The sequence below is a fragment of the Nyctereutes procyonoides genome, unplaced genomic scaffold (genome assembly GCF_905146905.1).
Source record: "Nyctereutes procyonoides isolate TBG_1078 unplaced genomic scaffold, NYPRO_anot_genome, whole genome shotgun sequence".
In the NCBI taxonomy this organism is placed as follows: Eukaryota; Metazoa; Chordata; class Mammalia; order Carnivora; family Canidae; genus Nyctereutes; species Nyctereutes procyonoides.
The window spans coordinates 19,467,238-19,484,932 of NW_026575141.1; the positions used below are offsets into that span (position 1 = coordinate 19,467,238).

The 17,695-nt window shown below is 37.5% G+C and overlaps 1 pseudogene; it reads right to left on the minus strand.

Annotated features, from left to right (window-relative positions):
* Nucleotides 1–1,914: 1,914 nt before the first annotated feature.
* LOC129498247 (keratin, type II cytoskeletal 8-like) lies at nt 1,915–3,401 on the minus strand (annotated as a pseudogene).
* Between the last annotated feature and the right edge of the window lie 14,294 nt (nt 3,402–17,695).

A 17,695-nucleotide genomic window follows, 5' to 3' on the forward strand; every position in this document is an offset into this window, starting at 1 on the left:
TTGGAAATTACCTTAGGCCAGAGACCAGACCCAGCAGGTTCCACAGAAGAATAGCCTGCCTGTCTCCTGTTGGTCCTACCAGGTGAGATTCTCTTGAATTAGGCAATGATAGCACAAACCATAAGAACAACAGACACCACAGAAGTGATGACCATACCCCACCCTGGCTGCCTAGTTTCTAGTATAGACCTAATCAGGTCTCTTTTCAGAACCTGCAGTCACCTTTTCTGTCTTGTGACTTCTGATTACATGTGGGTTGTTTCTACACTCACACCTGTGACTAAATTGAATAGCTGATTGCCTCACTCTGTTTCACATTACCTGACAAGATCAAGGAATAGTGTGTCAACTCCAAGGGTTCAGGGATGGTGAGCAGAGGCGAAGCAAGCACAGATAGTGAAAGACAACATCTCGGATCTTATTTTTAGGATATTAGAAAAGCAAGCTGTAGTTAGCTTAATTCTGAATTCTGGGGCTCATTCCAAGCAAAGTAAAATTCCCCACATCCTGGGCAGAGCAAGTCTGTACATGTGGTGGCCTTGATGTCTTCTCCCTAGGCAATCACTTCTCTTACCTTAGAACAGCACAGTCAGGTTGCCAAGGACTTTTCCCCTCACATCGAGGGGCTGATTCATGAAACAGTGACTTGCTGGGTTATACCGTGTCCTGGATTTAAAAAACTGAGCGGGAACCAGGGTGTGGACTGTCTATGCAATTCTGTCCCCAGCCTGTGTCAACATGTCTTGGTATTTAAGCAAAGTTTAAGTGCATGCTGATTTGTGTGTAGAAAAGTCAACAAAGGAATAAAATCATAGGCATCATCATTGACAGGAAAGTCAAATATTCTGATTACTTGGTGAAATGGATGAAAATTGATTTTAAAAAGCTCTGATATTGTAACATTAGCCGTAAAGTAATTCTTTTTATAAACTATTTCATTTCATTAAACTTTATAAGCCTCCCATGAGGTAAAAATGTATCTATTTTACAAACAAAAATGACTTTTTAAAGATCATAATCAATCAATAATGAAGCTAAAGAAAAATAGCTCTGGATTTCTTAATCTCTGTTCATTATGGCAGGATGGGAAAAGAAACTTATTACACTTCCATGATAAACACATTTCCTGTGAATCTTTTAAAATGCTATTATTTTCTGTGTGCTTGTGATATAAAAACAAAACAAGAACTGGAGAAGGAGAATGTACATTTTAAGGAATTTATTCAAAGCAAAATCCTATTTACATTCTCTTTCATTTTATTTTTCTAATAAACATTTTTTTTTGTGATAGTCATACAGAGAGAGAGAGAGAGAGAGTCAGAGACATAGGCAGAGGGAGAAGCAGGCTCCATGCACCGGGAGCCCGACGTGGGATTCGATCCAGGGTCTCCAGGATTGCGCCCTGGGCCAAAGGCAGGCGCCAAACCACTGTGCCACCCAGGGATCCCTAAACTTTATTTTTTTAAAACTTTATTTTTTAGAACAGTTTTACATTTATAGAAAAACTATAAGGAGAGAATGGAGATTCTCATATAATCCACAACTAGTTTGCCCTGTCATTAGTATGTTACCTTCTTATGGTATATTTGTCACAATTAATGAACCAATATCAATACAATTATTTTTAATTAAAGTCTGTGCTCCACTTATTTTTTTTTTTATTTTATTTATTTATTTTTTTTACCGGCAGTAGCTTTATTTGGGAAAAGACACTTGAATTGGCTTGGCTTTCGGTTGGGGGCATGGACAAGAAGGGGTACCCAGGGCAGTAGACTCCCCCTAAGGGTAGGCTGGGGACCGGGGCTGAGCCTTAGGTGGGTCTCTTGTAGGCGAGGCTCCCCTGCACAGCTCCTTCCCCCAAAGGCTTCATGGGGCCACAAGAGCAAGGAGGCTGGGAGGGCCCGCGCTGGCTGTTCACTTGGGCAGGACGTCAGAGGACTCAGACACCAGCTTCCCATCTCGAGTCTCGATCTTCTTCACAACCACGGCCTTGGAGGAGCTGCTGCGGCTGAAGGACCGCCAGGGCCAAAGCTGGACTGGAAGGGGCTCTGGCCGTAGTTGGGGCCCGGGCTTGTGAGGCCCCCGTAGGCCAAGTTCAGGCCCCCGGAGTAGCCGCTGGTCGTCTTCCTATGGATGCTCGTGTTCTGCATCCCAGACTCCAGCCGGCTCTCCTCGCCCTCCGGCAGCTGGCGGTCGGTGGCGATCTCGATGTCCAGGGCCAGCCTGACGTTCAGGAGCTCCCGGTACTCGCGCAGCTGCCGGGCCATGTCCTGCTTGTCCCGCTGCAGGGCGGCCTCCGGCTCCGGCTCGGCCACCTTGGCATTGGCGTCCTTGATGGCCAGCTCCCCGCGCTGCTCGGCGTCGGCGATGGCAGGCTCCAGGGCAGCCCTCTGGTTTTTGAGGGTCTCGATCTCAGCCTGGAGGCGGCTGATGCTCCGGTTCATCTCGGAAATAGTCTTCGTGCGACGGAGGTCATCCCCGTGCTTCCCGGCCAAGGTCTGCAGCTCCTCGTGCTTGATCCGGTGCATGGTCTCGGCCTCCCCTCGGCTGCGGTGGGCGATGTCCTCGTACTGGGCCTTGACCTCGGCGGTGATGCCGTCCAGGTCCAGGGAGCGGCTGTTGTCCCTGGACAGCACCGCGGACGGGTCGGAGATCTGGGACTGCAGCTCACGGGTCTCCTCCTCATACAGCTGCCGTAAGGAGTTGATCTCGTCGGTCAGCCCTCCCAGGCGGGACTCCAGTTCTATTTTGTTCATGTAAGCTTCATCCACATCCTTCTTGATGAGGACAAATTCATTCTCCGTGTCTCCACGCAATTTGATCTCATCCTCGTATTTATTCTTGAAGTCCTCCCCGAGCCCCTGCAGGTTGCCAAGCTCCACTTCCAGCTTCAGCTTCTCCTGCCCCGGGGTGTCCAGCTGCCTCCGGAGGTTGTTGATGTAGCTCTCAAACATGTTGTCTATGTTGCTCCGAGCGGTTTTCTGCTGCTGCAGGAGGCCCCACTTGGCCTCCAGGATTTTGTTCTGCTGCTCCAGGTGTCTGACCTTGTCGATGAAGGAGGCAAACTTGTTGTTGAGGCTCTTGATCTGCTCCTTCTCCTGGGTGCGCACCACCTGGATGTTGGGGTCCACCTCCAGCTTCAGGGGGCTCCGCAGGCTCTGGTTCACTGAGACGGCCGTGATGCCCCCCTACGGCCCCGGGCCCGCCTTAGCCCCCGACCACACTCATGCTGCTGTTCAGGCCACCCCGGAAGCTGCCGCCGCAGCTGCCCACCCGGGAGAAGGCGGAGGAACTGATTCGGGAGCCGGCCCGCTCGTGTAGGAGCAGCTGCTGAAGGCCCGGGGGCTGGAGGTGGACTCCTTGTAGGACTTCTGGGTCACCCTGATGGACATGGTGGAGGCTGGAGTGGGGGCGAGGAGGCAGAACCTGACAGAGGTTGCGGGAGCACGAGGAGCCTCTTCTAGGTCCACTTATATTTTCTTAGTTTTTACCAATGTACTTTTTCTGTTCCAGGATATCATCTAAGAGGTCACATTACACTTTCTCTTCATGTCTCCTTAGGGTTCTATTGACAGTGACAATTTCTTAGACTTCCTTGGTTTTTGATGACTTTGACAGTTTTGAAGAATACTTAGGTATTTTGGTTTCAACTATATCTATATCTATATTAAGTATCTTGTAAAAATGTCCTTCTATTGAGATTTTTTCTATATTTTTCTCTTGATAAGATGGAAGTTACAGTCTTTAGAAGCAAGACCACAGACATAAAGTGCCAATTTAATCCCATGATTTATCACTGTTGATGATCACCTTGACCACCTGGCTGAGGTAGTTTTATTAGGTTACATGCTCTTTTGAAATTTCATTTAATCATAGAGAATGTTCTCTTCATTAAAAATTATTAACCTTAAATGTAATTTATCCAAGTAGCAATAGAACTAAAACTAGCTTTCACTGATCAGGTTACAATACATAAGAGATGACATTGCATATTTAGGAGGGTGACGGGAGGAGGAATTACACAACAGAAAAACTGGTTTAGTGAGTCTTAAAGTTTATCATGTGCAGGATTCCTATGGAGCTGGTTGATACAATCAGTTCACTAGCATATTTTACTTTGCAAAACATGTTGCAATTACTCTTTGGTTATCTTCCCCACCCAACCCCCCATTCCTAATGAGGAAGCAAAGTAAAGCTTCCTTCATTCACTTTCAACAAATAAAGGAAGGGCTTTGGAATCAGAGATTTGTGTTTGATTTTGAACTTAGCCACTTTCTACTGTGTCTCTTTAGAAAACTTTTGAGAGTACCTTGTCCATAAAAGGGGGCAGTAGCCATATGTGTAAGAAGACAAAATGAATAAATGTGAAATAGGTTGAGCAAGAAAGCATGATTACTATAAGGTGGAGAATATCAATTCCATAGCTCTTATACATCCATAAGCATGTTTGTTCTTAATGCCCATATGGTTTATGGCACAGCAGAAAATATGAAGCAGATATTTTGCTAAGGCCTCATGGTGTGGTGGAGAGACTCAGATCTACTAAGTAATAGTGTTATCATCTCAAACAGGTGAATGACATTTTAAGAGCTCAGGATTTGGAGTCAAAAGACCTGGGTATCTATCCTGGGTCAGTCACTTCCTACTACGTGGCATTGTAAACATTACTTAACATCTCTTGGCTGTGTTGTAATTGTCTATAAGATGACTATAATGTAAGGATTAAACAAAAGCCTGAAGCACATCAATGCATATTAATTTTATCTGAATTTTAATCAACTTTGGAAAAGCTGAAAGTCAACATACCTATGGAATAACTAGCAGAAAGCTGCAGCACATTCTTAGCTACACTTTCAGTAGAGGAATTGGGCTCTTAATGTCCTCGAAGGCCATTATTTTGACATTTTGTCTAAGGCTAGTTCTTAATTTGACTCAGTTATTTTAGGCAGGAATGTTTTCAAAAGACCTAAGTGATGTTATTAACAAATGGGTTACATCTTCTCTTCACAGAGTTAAGCCTCTAATTATACCTTGAGCTGATTTATTAGTACTACAGGCTTAAACATTTCCTAACTATTAAGACTGACTAGAGACTCAGGATAACTGTCCACATGCAAGGGATCTAAATGGCAAAAACACCACAGAGGAAGAGGTGATACATGGTGGGTGAGTCACAAGCAAAAGCTCAGAGAAAGGTATTAATTAGAGTAATAGGAAATTATAACAAGTAAAATATGGGTTAAGTATCAGTGAATTTCCCTTAAGGACATACTTCCTATGATAGGAGGGAAGAGTCTTCTAAAGAAGGTGATTAAAACCTCCAAGCCTAAGACCTTTAAAACGAGACTGAACAGAGTCCTTATGAACATACCAAAGAGAAGAATCTTGCACTGGTGGGATGGGGAGGCGGGGGCGGTTGGTAAGTGATCTAATAGTCTTTTGCACTGCGAAGGGCCTTGAGTCACTGATCTACCCAGTAATTGAACACATTGTAAACCACGAAATACGCAGTTCCCTCCCTTGAGTGTAGAGCTGTCATTCCTATAGGCACTATTTTCTTTTGGGGCAACCTTCCAGGATCACTGATATTACCATAAAAATTCTATGTCTGTCTTTGTTTTTAAGATTCAACATATATATATTTTGACCATTCTTCCCAGCAAAGAAAATTTTACTTCTCCAGATATAAAGGATTAAGTATTAATTTCAGTTTCCTTAAAAGGAATATAAATTTTCATTAAATGCAAAACTGACTTTAACTTTTTGGAATTAATTATTTCATTTCTTTTTTTAATAGAACACTATTAGTTTAGCAACATCAAGTGAGTAAGAATGAGCTGCAAGTCTCAGGAATCCCACCAATGGATATGTATTTAAGGAATGAGGAGTTGTTAACTATCACTCTTCTAAGTCAAATAAGGAGAAAGAACACACAGACTCATAGTCTTAGATTCAGCAAATTTGTACCTGACCTGTCGTATCCACAACTGGGCTGCTCTGGATCCCAGGCAATGTTGGGCCATAGCACTCCTCCTAGACCCATTCCAACTTAAACTTACACCCACTCATGAGCAGGCTAGGTGGCCACCAACGTGGAGTGATTTCAAGAGTGCTGGGAAGGTCCTCCTTATCTGCCTGCTTGGTGATATCTGCAACAAACATCATTCTTTAATTAGCATCAAGGTGTGACATTCTTCCCTCACCACACTTTATCATCCTCCTCTTCATCCTGTTCCTGTCTTACTTTCCACTTCTCCATATCTCCTCTCTTTCCTCTCAAGCTCCCCCAAACTAGTGGCACTGCTATGCTTTGTCCCCTATTTCATTTTATTTTATTTTTTGTTGAAGTTTGATTTACCAACATATGGTATAACACCCAGTGCTCATCCCATCAAGTGCCCTCCTCAGTGCCCGTCATCGTTACCCCACTCCCCGCCCCCCCGCCCGGCCTCCCCTTCCACTACCCTTTGTTTGTTTCCCAGAATTATGAGTCTCTCATGTTTTGTCACTCTCTCTAATTTTTCTCACTCATTTTCCCTCCGAAAGGGAAAATAATTCCTTTCACTATTTCTTATATTCCCTGTATGAGTGAAACCATATGATGATTATCCTTCTTCGATTGACTTACTTCACTTCACTCACACTTATTTCATTTTAATAGCCAAGATCTGTTAAATCCACTTCCAAATATCTCTAAAATAATTTACTTTTCTTCACTACTATAGTTTGATCCACACTCATCTCTCTCTTGGATTATTACAACAGTTTCTGAACTGGTCTTGCTTCTCTTCTTCTCTCCTTTTAATCCATGGTCCATAGAGCAGCCATGGTGATCTTTTAAAACACTAATCTGTGTTAAAATATTTAAAACAGAGGAAGACATGAAGAAAAGAGAACACTTGTGCACTTGTGCATATGATCTGTCAATTTCACTTGTTGAATTCTGTATCCAAGGGAAACAAATACACTAACTCAGAAAAATACCTGCACCCACATATTCACTGCAGCATTATTTGCAACAGCCAAGACATGAATACAGATTAAATCTCCATCCATGGATGAATGGATAAAAAAAAGATATACATGTATTATGTACTATTATTATTACATTATATACCATAATATATTTATAGTATTTGTAGTTTATAGTGTTTATAATATATGTATAATATTTATATATACAATAATATATATAATTATAACAGAAATGTATAGCATATACGTTGTATATATGTATGGAATGCAGACATAAGAAAGGAAATCCTACCATTTGCAATAGCATGATGGACCCTGAGGTCATTATACTAAGTGAAGTAAGTCAGAGAAAGACAAATACCATATGATTTCACTTATATGTGGAATTTTAAAAACGAACTCATATATATTGAGAACAGATTGTTAATTGTGAGAGGCAAGCAGGTGGTAGTGAAATGGGTGAATGGGGATCAAAAGGTACAAACTGCCAAGTATAAAATAAATAGGACATAGGGATGTGATATACAGTTAACAATGCTATATTGTATATTTAAAAATTACTAAGAGTGTGGATGTTATAAGTTGTCATCATAAGAAAAAAATTAAGAACTGGGCACCTGGGTGACTTAGTTGCTTTAGTTTCTGACTCCTGATTTCTCTCTCTCCCTCTGCCCTTCCTTCTGTTCATGAGTGCACATGCTCTCTCTCTCAAATAAATAAATCTTTTTTTAAAAAATTGTAACTATGTATGGTGATGGATGTTAAGTAGATTTGTGGTGATTATACCATAATATATACAAATATTAAATCATTGTATTGTACATATTAAACTAATATAAATTTATATTTTAATTGTATCTCAGTTGAAGAAAGCAAAACAAAACAAAAAATCCAAACACTAATCTGATTATGTCATGTCCCTGCTTAAGCATGTTACTTACTTCTCTGCTGACCTCAATGAGATTCATATCCTTACACATGGCTTATTTCCCTCCTCTCTCTCACATTCAATACCCCAGCCACACAGAATTATGGGCAGCACCTTAAATATGCTAGTTCTTCCTCATCTTAGTTCCTTCAACCTTTAATGCTTTCTACTAATCCCTTTTCAACTGAATAACTCTCATTTACTATGTAGATTAAACTCTAGACAACTTGTTCTCCAAGTCTTTCCATAGTCCCCCAAGACAGGATTAAATGGCCCTCCTGTGCACTCTGTGCCCCCCTCTATGTTCACCTCTCTGCAGCTCTATCACACCTTAATATTTCCTTAGAGATTGTCCCAGAGACTGGAACTTTTTTTTAACTAATATATTTGTTGATTTTTATATTTATTGAAGTACAATAGACATACAATATTCTATTAGTTTCAGGTGTACATCATAGTGATTCAATTTTTATACATAATGAAATAATTGTCATAAGTCTAGTTACTATCTGTCACCATACAAAGTTATTATAATATTATTGACTATATTCCCTATGTTGTACATTACATCCCTATGACTGACTTATAACTGGAATTTTTTTTACCTCTTAATCCCCTTCACTTATTTTGCCCACTTCCCAAACCCTACTCCACTTGGTAAACAAGAATTTTTGTCCTGTATCTACAAGGACAAAATTTTTGCATTTCTGTTTTGCTTTATTCATTTGTTTTGTTTTTTAGAGTGTACGTATTAGTGAAATCATATGATAGTCTTTCTCTGATTTACTTGACTTACTCATAATATCCTCTAGATTCATCCATGTTGCAAATAGCAAGATTTCATTCTTTTTTATGGCTGAGTGATGTTCCACTGTATGTGTATGTGTATATAGAGATATATGTATGTATGTGTGCATATGTAGACATATATAATGTATATATACATATCCATTCATTTGTTGAGGGACACAGCTAGGTTGCTTCCATATCTTGACTATCGTAGTAATGCTGCAATTAAGATGCATGGGTGCATATCTCTTCAAATGGGTGTTTTGGGTTTTTTTTTTGGATAAATATCTGGAAGTAGAATGGCTGGGTCATATGGTATTTGTGTCTTTAGTTTTTGTGAGGATATCTCCAGCTTTGTTCTTTTTTTTTAAATCAAGATTGCTTTGGCTATTCAGGATTTTCTGTGGTTCCATATATATTTTAAGATTCTGTGTTCTAGTTTTATGAAAAATATGCCATTGGTATTTTGATGGGGATTGCATTGAATCTGTAGATTGCTTTAGGTAATACGGACATTTTAACACTGTGAATTCTTCCATTCTGTGAGCATGGAATATTATGCTATTTATTTATATGGTTTTCAGTTTCTTTAATCAATGTCTTATAGTTTTCAGAGTATGAGTCTTTCACCTCCTTGGTTAAATTGATTCCTTGGTATTTTATTCTTTATGATGCAAGCGTAGATGGGAGTCTTCCTAATGTCTCTAATAGTACATTATGAGTGTATAGAAATATAACTGATTTCTGTATGTTAATTTTGTGTCCTGTGACTTCACTGAGTTAATTCATTAGTTCTAATAAGTTTTGGTGGAGGCTTTTGGATTTTCTACATATAATATTTATGTCATCTGCAAATACAGTTTTACTTCTTCCTTTTCAATTTAGGTGACTTTTATTTCTTTTTCTTGCCTAATTGTTGTGGCTAAGACTTCTTTTACTATGTTGAATAGAAGTGGTGAGAATGGGCATCCTTGTCTTGTTCCTCATCTTAGAGGAAGTTTTCAGCTTTTCATTTTCAAGCATGATGCTGGTTGTGGATTTGTCATAATCTTTATTATGTTGAGGTACATTCCTTCTGTATCCACTTTGTTGAGTTTTAATCATAAATGGTGTTCAATTTTGTCACATGCTCTTTCTGCATCTATTGAAGTAATCAAATCATTTTATGCTTTATTTTATTAACATGATGTAGTATCATATTGATTATGTGCAGATGTTGAACCATCCTTGCATCCCTAGAATAAATCCCACTTGATGGTGATATATGATCCTTTTAATGTATTGTTCAATTTGGATGGCTAATGTTTTGTTGAGAATTTTTACATCTACATTCATCAGGGATTTTGGCCTGTAATTTTCTTTTTTTGTGGGGGTCTTTGTCTGGTTTTGGTATCAGGTAATGCTGCTCTCAAAGTGTTCCTTCCTCTTGAATTTTTTGCAATAATTGTGGAAGGATAGGTACTCTCTTTGTATGTTTGGTAGGATTCACCTATGAAGTGGTCTGGTCCTGGGTTTTTGTTTTTTAGGAGTTTTTAAATTACTGATTCAATTTTGTCACTTGTAATCAGTCTATTCAGGCTTTATATTTCTTTATTTTTTTAAAGATTTTATTTATTTATTCATGAGAGACAGAGAGATAGGCAGGGACAGGCAGAGGGAGAAGCAGGCTCCAGACAGGAAGCCTGATGTGGGACTCAATCCCAGGACTCCAGGATCATGCCCTGGGCCAAAGGCAGAGGCTCAACCACTGAGCCACCCAGGCGTCCCTTTATATTTCTTTTTGATTCAGTCTTGGAAGGTTGAGTATTTCTAGAATTTGTCTATTTCTTCTAGATTATCCAATTTGTTGTCATATAGGGGCTGGGTCTTTTTCCCTGTGTTATCCCCAGCATTTACTATAATGCCTGGAAATGCTTAGTAAATACTAAGTAAAACCTTGTTGAATCAAGGGAGAAGTAACACATTGATTCAACAGCATAAAAGGCATACAAGTAAGGGGAAATTACCTAGGGAACTTTATGGAGAAGATGACATTAAGACTGGGGAGACAAGGTGGCATTTTGATGGGAGGAACTGTATGAACAAATGTACCTAGGTGAGAACAGGTAAAAGATTTTCATAAAATATTGAAGAATCTATCTTCATTAGAGTGGAGGATATGTGTTAAGAAAATGGAAAATGGCCAAATTATGAAGGGTTTTGATAGAGTTTTTAGATAGAGTATAGTTGGAAATGGAGGCCCATTCATGATTTTAGAGCAGAAGAATGACATAATAAAGGTGCTGTTTAAAGAAGATTAATCCAGGAAATGTATACAGAAACCATTGGACAAGAATGTTTCTATAATCATCAAAAGCAGCTAAGAGGTCAGTGTACCATAATAAATGAATAAGGGGATGAGGTAAGTTAAATTACTATTCCAAATATTTACTCTCTCTCTTCTACCTACATTTCTCACTCCTGGGCTTTGGACTTGACAATATGATCTAGTTTGGCTGCTAGAATTTTAGTAGAACTCGAGAAGCAGTTGTATGATTGGACTATTTCAGCTGTTATCAGGAGAAGAACAGGTTTTAGTTGGCCGAGAGAGAGAGAGAGAGAGATGGGAAGCAGTTGAGCTCCACCTAACCCCAGGCAGCCCACAAACACATAATAAATACTAAATAATTGTTTTAAACCATTGGGTTTTGGTGTATTTGTTATACAACAAAAATAACTGATACAGGGGTTTAGGGGTGTAATAGTGGTATAGAAAGGAGGAATGAAATGATTATGACATACTTTTGAAGAATAAATTAATTGGGTGAAACACGTTCTGGCCATAATGAAATAAATTTAGATGTTAAAAAATGCAAAAGGATAGCTTTAAGAACCTTTTTTCTTTATTGAATAAATCAAGAATATCTGAATAAGAAAATCTGAAGTAAATGAATAACATTATTATTCTTAAAAAGCAGTTACTTAGGTATATTCTTTCTCTTCTGGGGGTAGACTTATTTTTCTATTCAGCAAGTGTTTGCTTTGTGCATTTGCATTTGCAATGGCACTTATTTGGTAAAATCTTTCTTTTGGAAAATGTACCAGTCAGTTAATTATCTACTTAGGAGGGAGGATGATGTCATTGGAAACCATTTATTCTTGTGAATTTACATAAACGTAGAATGCAAATAAAATAACATTTTTTGAATAGTCCCCTGCACATTTTTACTTTGGGAGAAAATAAAAATTGACTGTCGATTTCTGGTAATTTTTTTTTCTTTTGTAGACTATAGGTAATTTGGAGTGACTAATCCAGCTGTCTTTACTCAATTATCTGGCTTGCTTCTGGCAAGAAGCACATTAATGGAAGAAATCAGAGGGGACATTACAATTAGAAGAGCAAAGAAGAACCATATAATGCTTTGCTTATAAGAATTACCTATTGTTGTTGGGGAAATTGCATTGCAATATTTTAATTTGGAAGTCAAATCAGTCATCCTTGTCTAGGCATAATCCTCTGACTATGGAGGAAAGTGCTTCTTTACCCTTCCACCAAACATCCTGCTGTAAATCCACTTTTACCTGTGTCCCACTGTATGGATTCATATTGCTGTGGGCAAGCAGCTTATGATTATTTCACATGCAGAAAAAGAAGGCAGGCAGGAAGGAAGATGGAGTGGGATTGGGGAGAAGAGAAGAGAAGGAAGGAGAAAAAGAGGAAAGTGAATGAAAATTCTCTACAGGGTTACTGGAGGCCAATAAATATGACTGAAGTATGTGTATTTATCATGGCTTGTCATACTGTCTTGACCTGGCTATGTTCTTTCTGAAAGCTATACACTTTGGCACTAACCTGCCACCTCAAGTCTGTGAAATACCCTCTTCTATCATTGTAGAAATACAACTTTTTGAATAAAAAAATTCAGCCTTAACATATTTCTGGACAGACATGTTTCCTTAGAAAATATTTTATAAGTGAGGGCTGAGATACAGTTGGGAGTACCCAGACAATACTTGGCTGGTTCTGTTAAGAGAGTAAAGTAGCTCTAGGGACTGGCCTTCCCCTAATCCACTTCTGGAGATGCCAAAAGAGAAAGAAAAAAGGTTGAGGAATCCTAGAACCTGACATTGAAATTGTAAGAAGCTCCTGGAAGATGGAAGGAGATTAGGTCCAGGTGTGAGGAGCATATCAACTCAAAAGCAAGGAGCTGTCTTGTGCTCTGGATCAGAGTCAGATGGGGAAGAGCTCTATAGCTTGGGGAGAGTAATAAAAAACAAACAAATGAACATAACCCATACTTGCAGGAGGCTAATCTTTAAGCATTTATCCCTCCCTCTCCCCTTTACCTTTTAATACCCCATGAGATAGGTGATTGTCATTCAGAGAGGTAGCTTTTGACAAATACTATTGCCATAGGCCAAGGTATAGGAAGGCTTCAAATCCAGCTGCATAGTTGGTGTTGGGAAGAACAAGTGGAATGAATGATAGAGGGTGAGTTATAATACCAGAGACCTTGTTCCAAGAAGAGCATTCCCTCCCCAATTCCAAATACACTTGGATGAGTACTAGACAGGGCCTAGGCTTTTGCTGTTTTAGCTTGGAAACATTACTAGCCAAAGTAGGAATTTTCTGAGGTGTAAGCACTATAAAAGAAGACAAACTGAACAACCTGTACTAGATGAAGCACCATTAATGTATCAGATAGAAGAAAAATATTTTTAAAGTGTAATAAAGATTTTCAAATAAGGGAGATTATTAGGAACACAAAATGGACACAAATCATTATAAGAATGAATCAGTGAAAGAAACTGGGCATCAAAACATGAGTCTTGAAATAAAGAACTCAATATACCTGCAAATAAATTAGTGAACTGGAAGATCAGCTGAAGAACTCTCCTAGGAAGCAACAGGCAAGAAAATATAAAAGGAAAGATAAGAGATACAGACAATAGAAGTTAAAAAATGTTGAGATATATATAAAATAGTCTTGGGAAGAGGGAAAAAATAGTTGGAGGAAGAAAGTCTTGCCATTTGTGACAATATGGATAGACCTTTAGATTATTATGCTTAATGAAATAAGTCTGACAAAGTCAAACACTGTATGATATCATTTACATGTAGAATCTAAAAAAGCCAAACTCATGAAACAGAGAGTAGAAGGGTGGTTGCCAAGAGCTGGGAGTGACAGAAAGAAGGAAATATTGGTCAAAGGGTAAAAACTTCCAGTCATATGGTGAATAAGTTCTGGAATCTAATGTACTCTAATGTACTATCATTAACAATACTGTATTGTATTCTTGAAGTTACTAAATGTGGATCTTAAATGTTTTCAGCACACACACAAAAAGGTAATTATGTGAAGTGATGAAGGTCTTAACTAACCTTATTGTGGTAATCATTTCATAATACACGTGTATCAAATCACCATATCCATCTTAAACTTACACAATGTTACATGTCAGTTATATCTCCATAAAGGTGGAAAAAAAGCCCAAATACCAAACCAAATAAATGGAAGAAAGGAAATATTGGAGGATATAATAAATAAGAAGCTTTCAGAACTGAAGATGTATATATAAGATCTTACATAGAAAAGGGCCATCAACTGGTAAATAGAGTAGATGAAAAAAAGAAATCATACCTATGCATAATATACTAACATCTAAGACCATCAACCAAAAATTCTACAAGCTTCCAAAATGTGGGTGGAGAGTGGGCACAGGGTATTATACCTATAAAGAAATAAGAATGAGGTTGCTATTATCAACATTAAATGAGTTAATGTATGCAAATTGTAACGGACACTCCCCTGCACACAGTAAGCATTCTGTAGGTGTTAACTAGTATTATTATCAAATTTTTCCTAGATTGAAAAAGATAATAGAGTAATATCTGTGTTACCGGTTAACACAAAGTATTAAAGGAAAAGTCCTTGAACTTGGGGTTTTATGATATTATGATATAAGGCTGAGAAAATTATAAGATTTCCATAAAATATACTCTCGGACAAGTATTTCTAGTAGAAAAAAAAATAGATCACTCTGATCCCAAATGCAACCCTTGTGGCCTCCCGTGGTGTGTGGTGTCCTCCTTTCCTCCTAATACACTGCTGTCGCATATGTCTTATGTCAGGTGTCTTGTGTTTGGCCATCTCATACTATTTAAGGTGGGAAAATCCTTCTCTCACCATAGGGGTGACCAGAAGGCAATCAAAACAGTCCCACATAATGTGGGATATAGATTTAAATATATTTCTCAGAAAACAAGAAAGTATGAAAACACATGAGCTAAGAATTCAGCCAAGGAGAGAAAAAAAAGAGTAAAGCACACTCTCTCAAGCACACATTCTAATGAAATAGAGAATAGCAACAATAAAACCTGGATAAAATACATACATTTTGAGAAAAAAACATAAAATGTATAATTAGCCCAATAAGAAATAGGAAAGTTTAATAGACTAATACAATTACATTTTTTATGGCAATCAAAGCATTTTTACAATTTTACAGTTGAATTTTACTAAATTATTGAAGAGCTATTAAACTTTATATGAATTATCCCAGAAAATACAATAAAGGGAAAACTACTTAAGTAATTTTATAATACCAACAAAACCTTGATTTCAAACCCAGGTGAAAGCAGTATAAGAAAAAATATATATGTGTAGATCCACTTTATTTATGAGTATAGATGAGAAAATTCTAAATAAAATTATTAGCTAATGGAATCAAGCTGTGTATTTAAAAAAACATCATCATCAGTAAGTTTTTCTCTGGAAAATACAAAGGTCTTTCAACTTAAGAAAATGTGTATGTTAAGAGACTAAGGGAAAGAAATCTATGTTATTCAAATAGCTGTACAAAAAGAATTTAATAAAGATGATTCTTAAAAACTGTTACTAAAGGAAATTTTTTCCCTAGATAAAGCTTATTTACAAAAATTTATAGCCAACATTATACTAAATAGAAAAATTTTGAATATTGACTGCAGTGGTTACCATTAATTGATATACTAGAAGTTCTGGCCAAATAATAATATTTGAAAAAAAATAAGAGGTATAGGATTAAAATGGAATAAACAACTGTGGCTTTTTGTATCTATATTAAAAAAAAACTCAAAGGGATTAGCAGACAAAAAAAATATTAGGAGTTTTTCGAAAGTTTGGCAAATTTGCCAAACAAAATCAGTTTAAAAATTTCAACCAACAAGGGACATCTGGGTGGCTCAGCCGTTGAGCCTCTGCCTTTGGCTCAGGGTGTGATCCCGGGATCCGGATTGAGGCCTACACTGGAGCCCTTGCAGGGAGCCTATTTTTCTCCCTGCCTGTGTCTCTGCTTCTCTCTCTGTGTGTCTCTCATAAATAAATAAATAAATAAATAAATAAATAAATAAATAAATAAATAAATAAATAAATAAATAAAATCTTTTAAAAAAAATTTAACCAGCAATAAATAGCTTAAAAACATTAATAGGAGGGAGATACCATTTACAAGCACTAAAGTATATAATACACAAAAATACATGGAAAATTTTAGAACTCTATTAAGAATATAAAAGAAAATATTAGGAAGTAGATAAAGTGGCAGCATCACATTTTTTTTCTTTAAATATTCACCTGAAAATATTAATAAAATTCTAGCAGTATGTTTTTAGGGATTTAGCCAACTGATTATGAAATATATGAAAGAATAAAAGTACCCAAATTACTAGGACCATTTTTTTAAAAAATATTTTATTTATTTATTCATGAGAGACACAGGGAGAGAGAGGCAGAGACACAGGCAGAGGGAGAAGCAGGCTCCATGCAGGGAGCCTGACATGGGAGCGGATCCCAGATCTCCAGGATCACTCCCTGGGCCGAAGGCGACACTAAACTGCTAAGCCACCCGGGCTGCCCTAGGACCATTTTTAAAAGGAAAAGCAAAGTCATTTTTAAATGATTCACCTCAGACATTAAGAGGCACCACTGATTTTTAGCAATAGAAACAATATGGTATTGATACAAGAACAGAGAACTTATAAACAGACCCATGAATATATAAAAACTAGACTATGATTGAGGAAGCATTGCAAAGCAGTAGAGAAGACTATGTTTTATATCTATGATTCTGACTGTGCTTGTTTACCATATAAAGAAGAATAAAGTAGGGCATGAATAGATTAATAAAATCTTTTAAAAAAGAATAGCTTTCTATTCACATCATACACTATGAACTGTAAAGCTTATATGTTAAACTATAAAACTAATAAATAGAATGGAAAGGAATGTTCTCTAATTTCATCTTGAGGAATGGCTTCTTGAACCAAGGAAGTATACACAATACTGCCCAAAATTGATGGCTATAACAATATAAAGTTTAGTAATTTCTATTCAATGAAGGGTACCATAGATGAGGTTAATAGAGAGGTCATTAGAAGAAGATGTTTGCTAGCTCTAAAGAGACTGCCTAGTAACTAAAAAAAAAAAAAAAAAAAATACAGAGAAAAGGAACCATAGCTATAGAAGTGATACACAAAATGGAAGATAGCCAATGAATATATGAAGAAATTCTCAACCTCATTAGTAATCAAGAGAAAAAAAACAAAACTAAAACAACACGAGATATCATATTTTACTGATTTAAGAGGCAAAAACTAGAAATAGGATAGTATTAAGTATTGGTGAGATGTATGTGGAAACAGGAAAACCAGAGCACTACTGGTTGGAATGGAAACGGGAAAAGCCATTCTGGAGAGTAGTCTGTCACTACTTATATTTAAATACATATCCATATGTATACACATATATAAAAGCATATATTTATTTATATATATTTAATACATATTCTCTATTTGCTGACCTGTCAATCCCATTCCTGGGTTTATACCTCGGAAGATATACTCACAGATCCATGGAAGTTATATATAAGGATGTTAATGTGAAGTGGTATGTGATGAGTGACTTGGTAAGTTAAGTGACTTAAAGGCAACTTAAGTGCAATCACTAGGAAAATGCCTAAATGAAATGTAGCGAATGTGCCTAA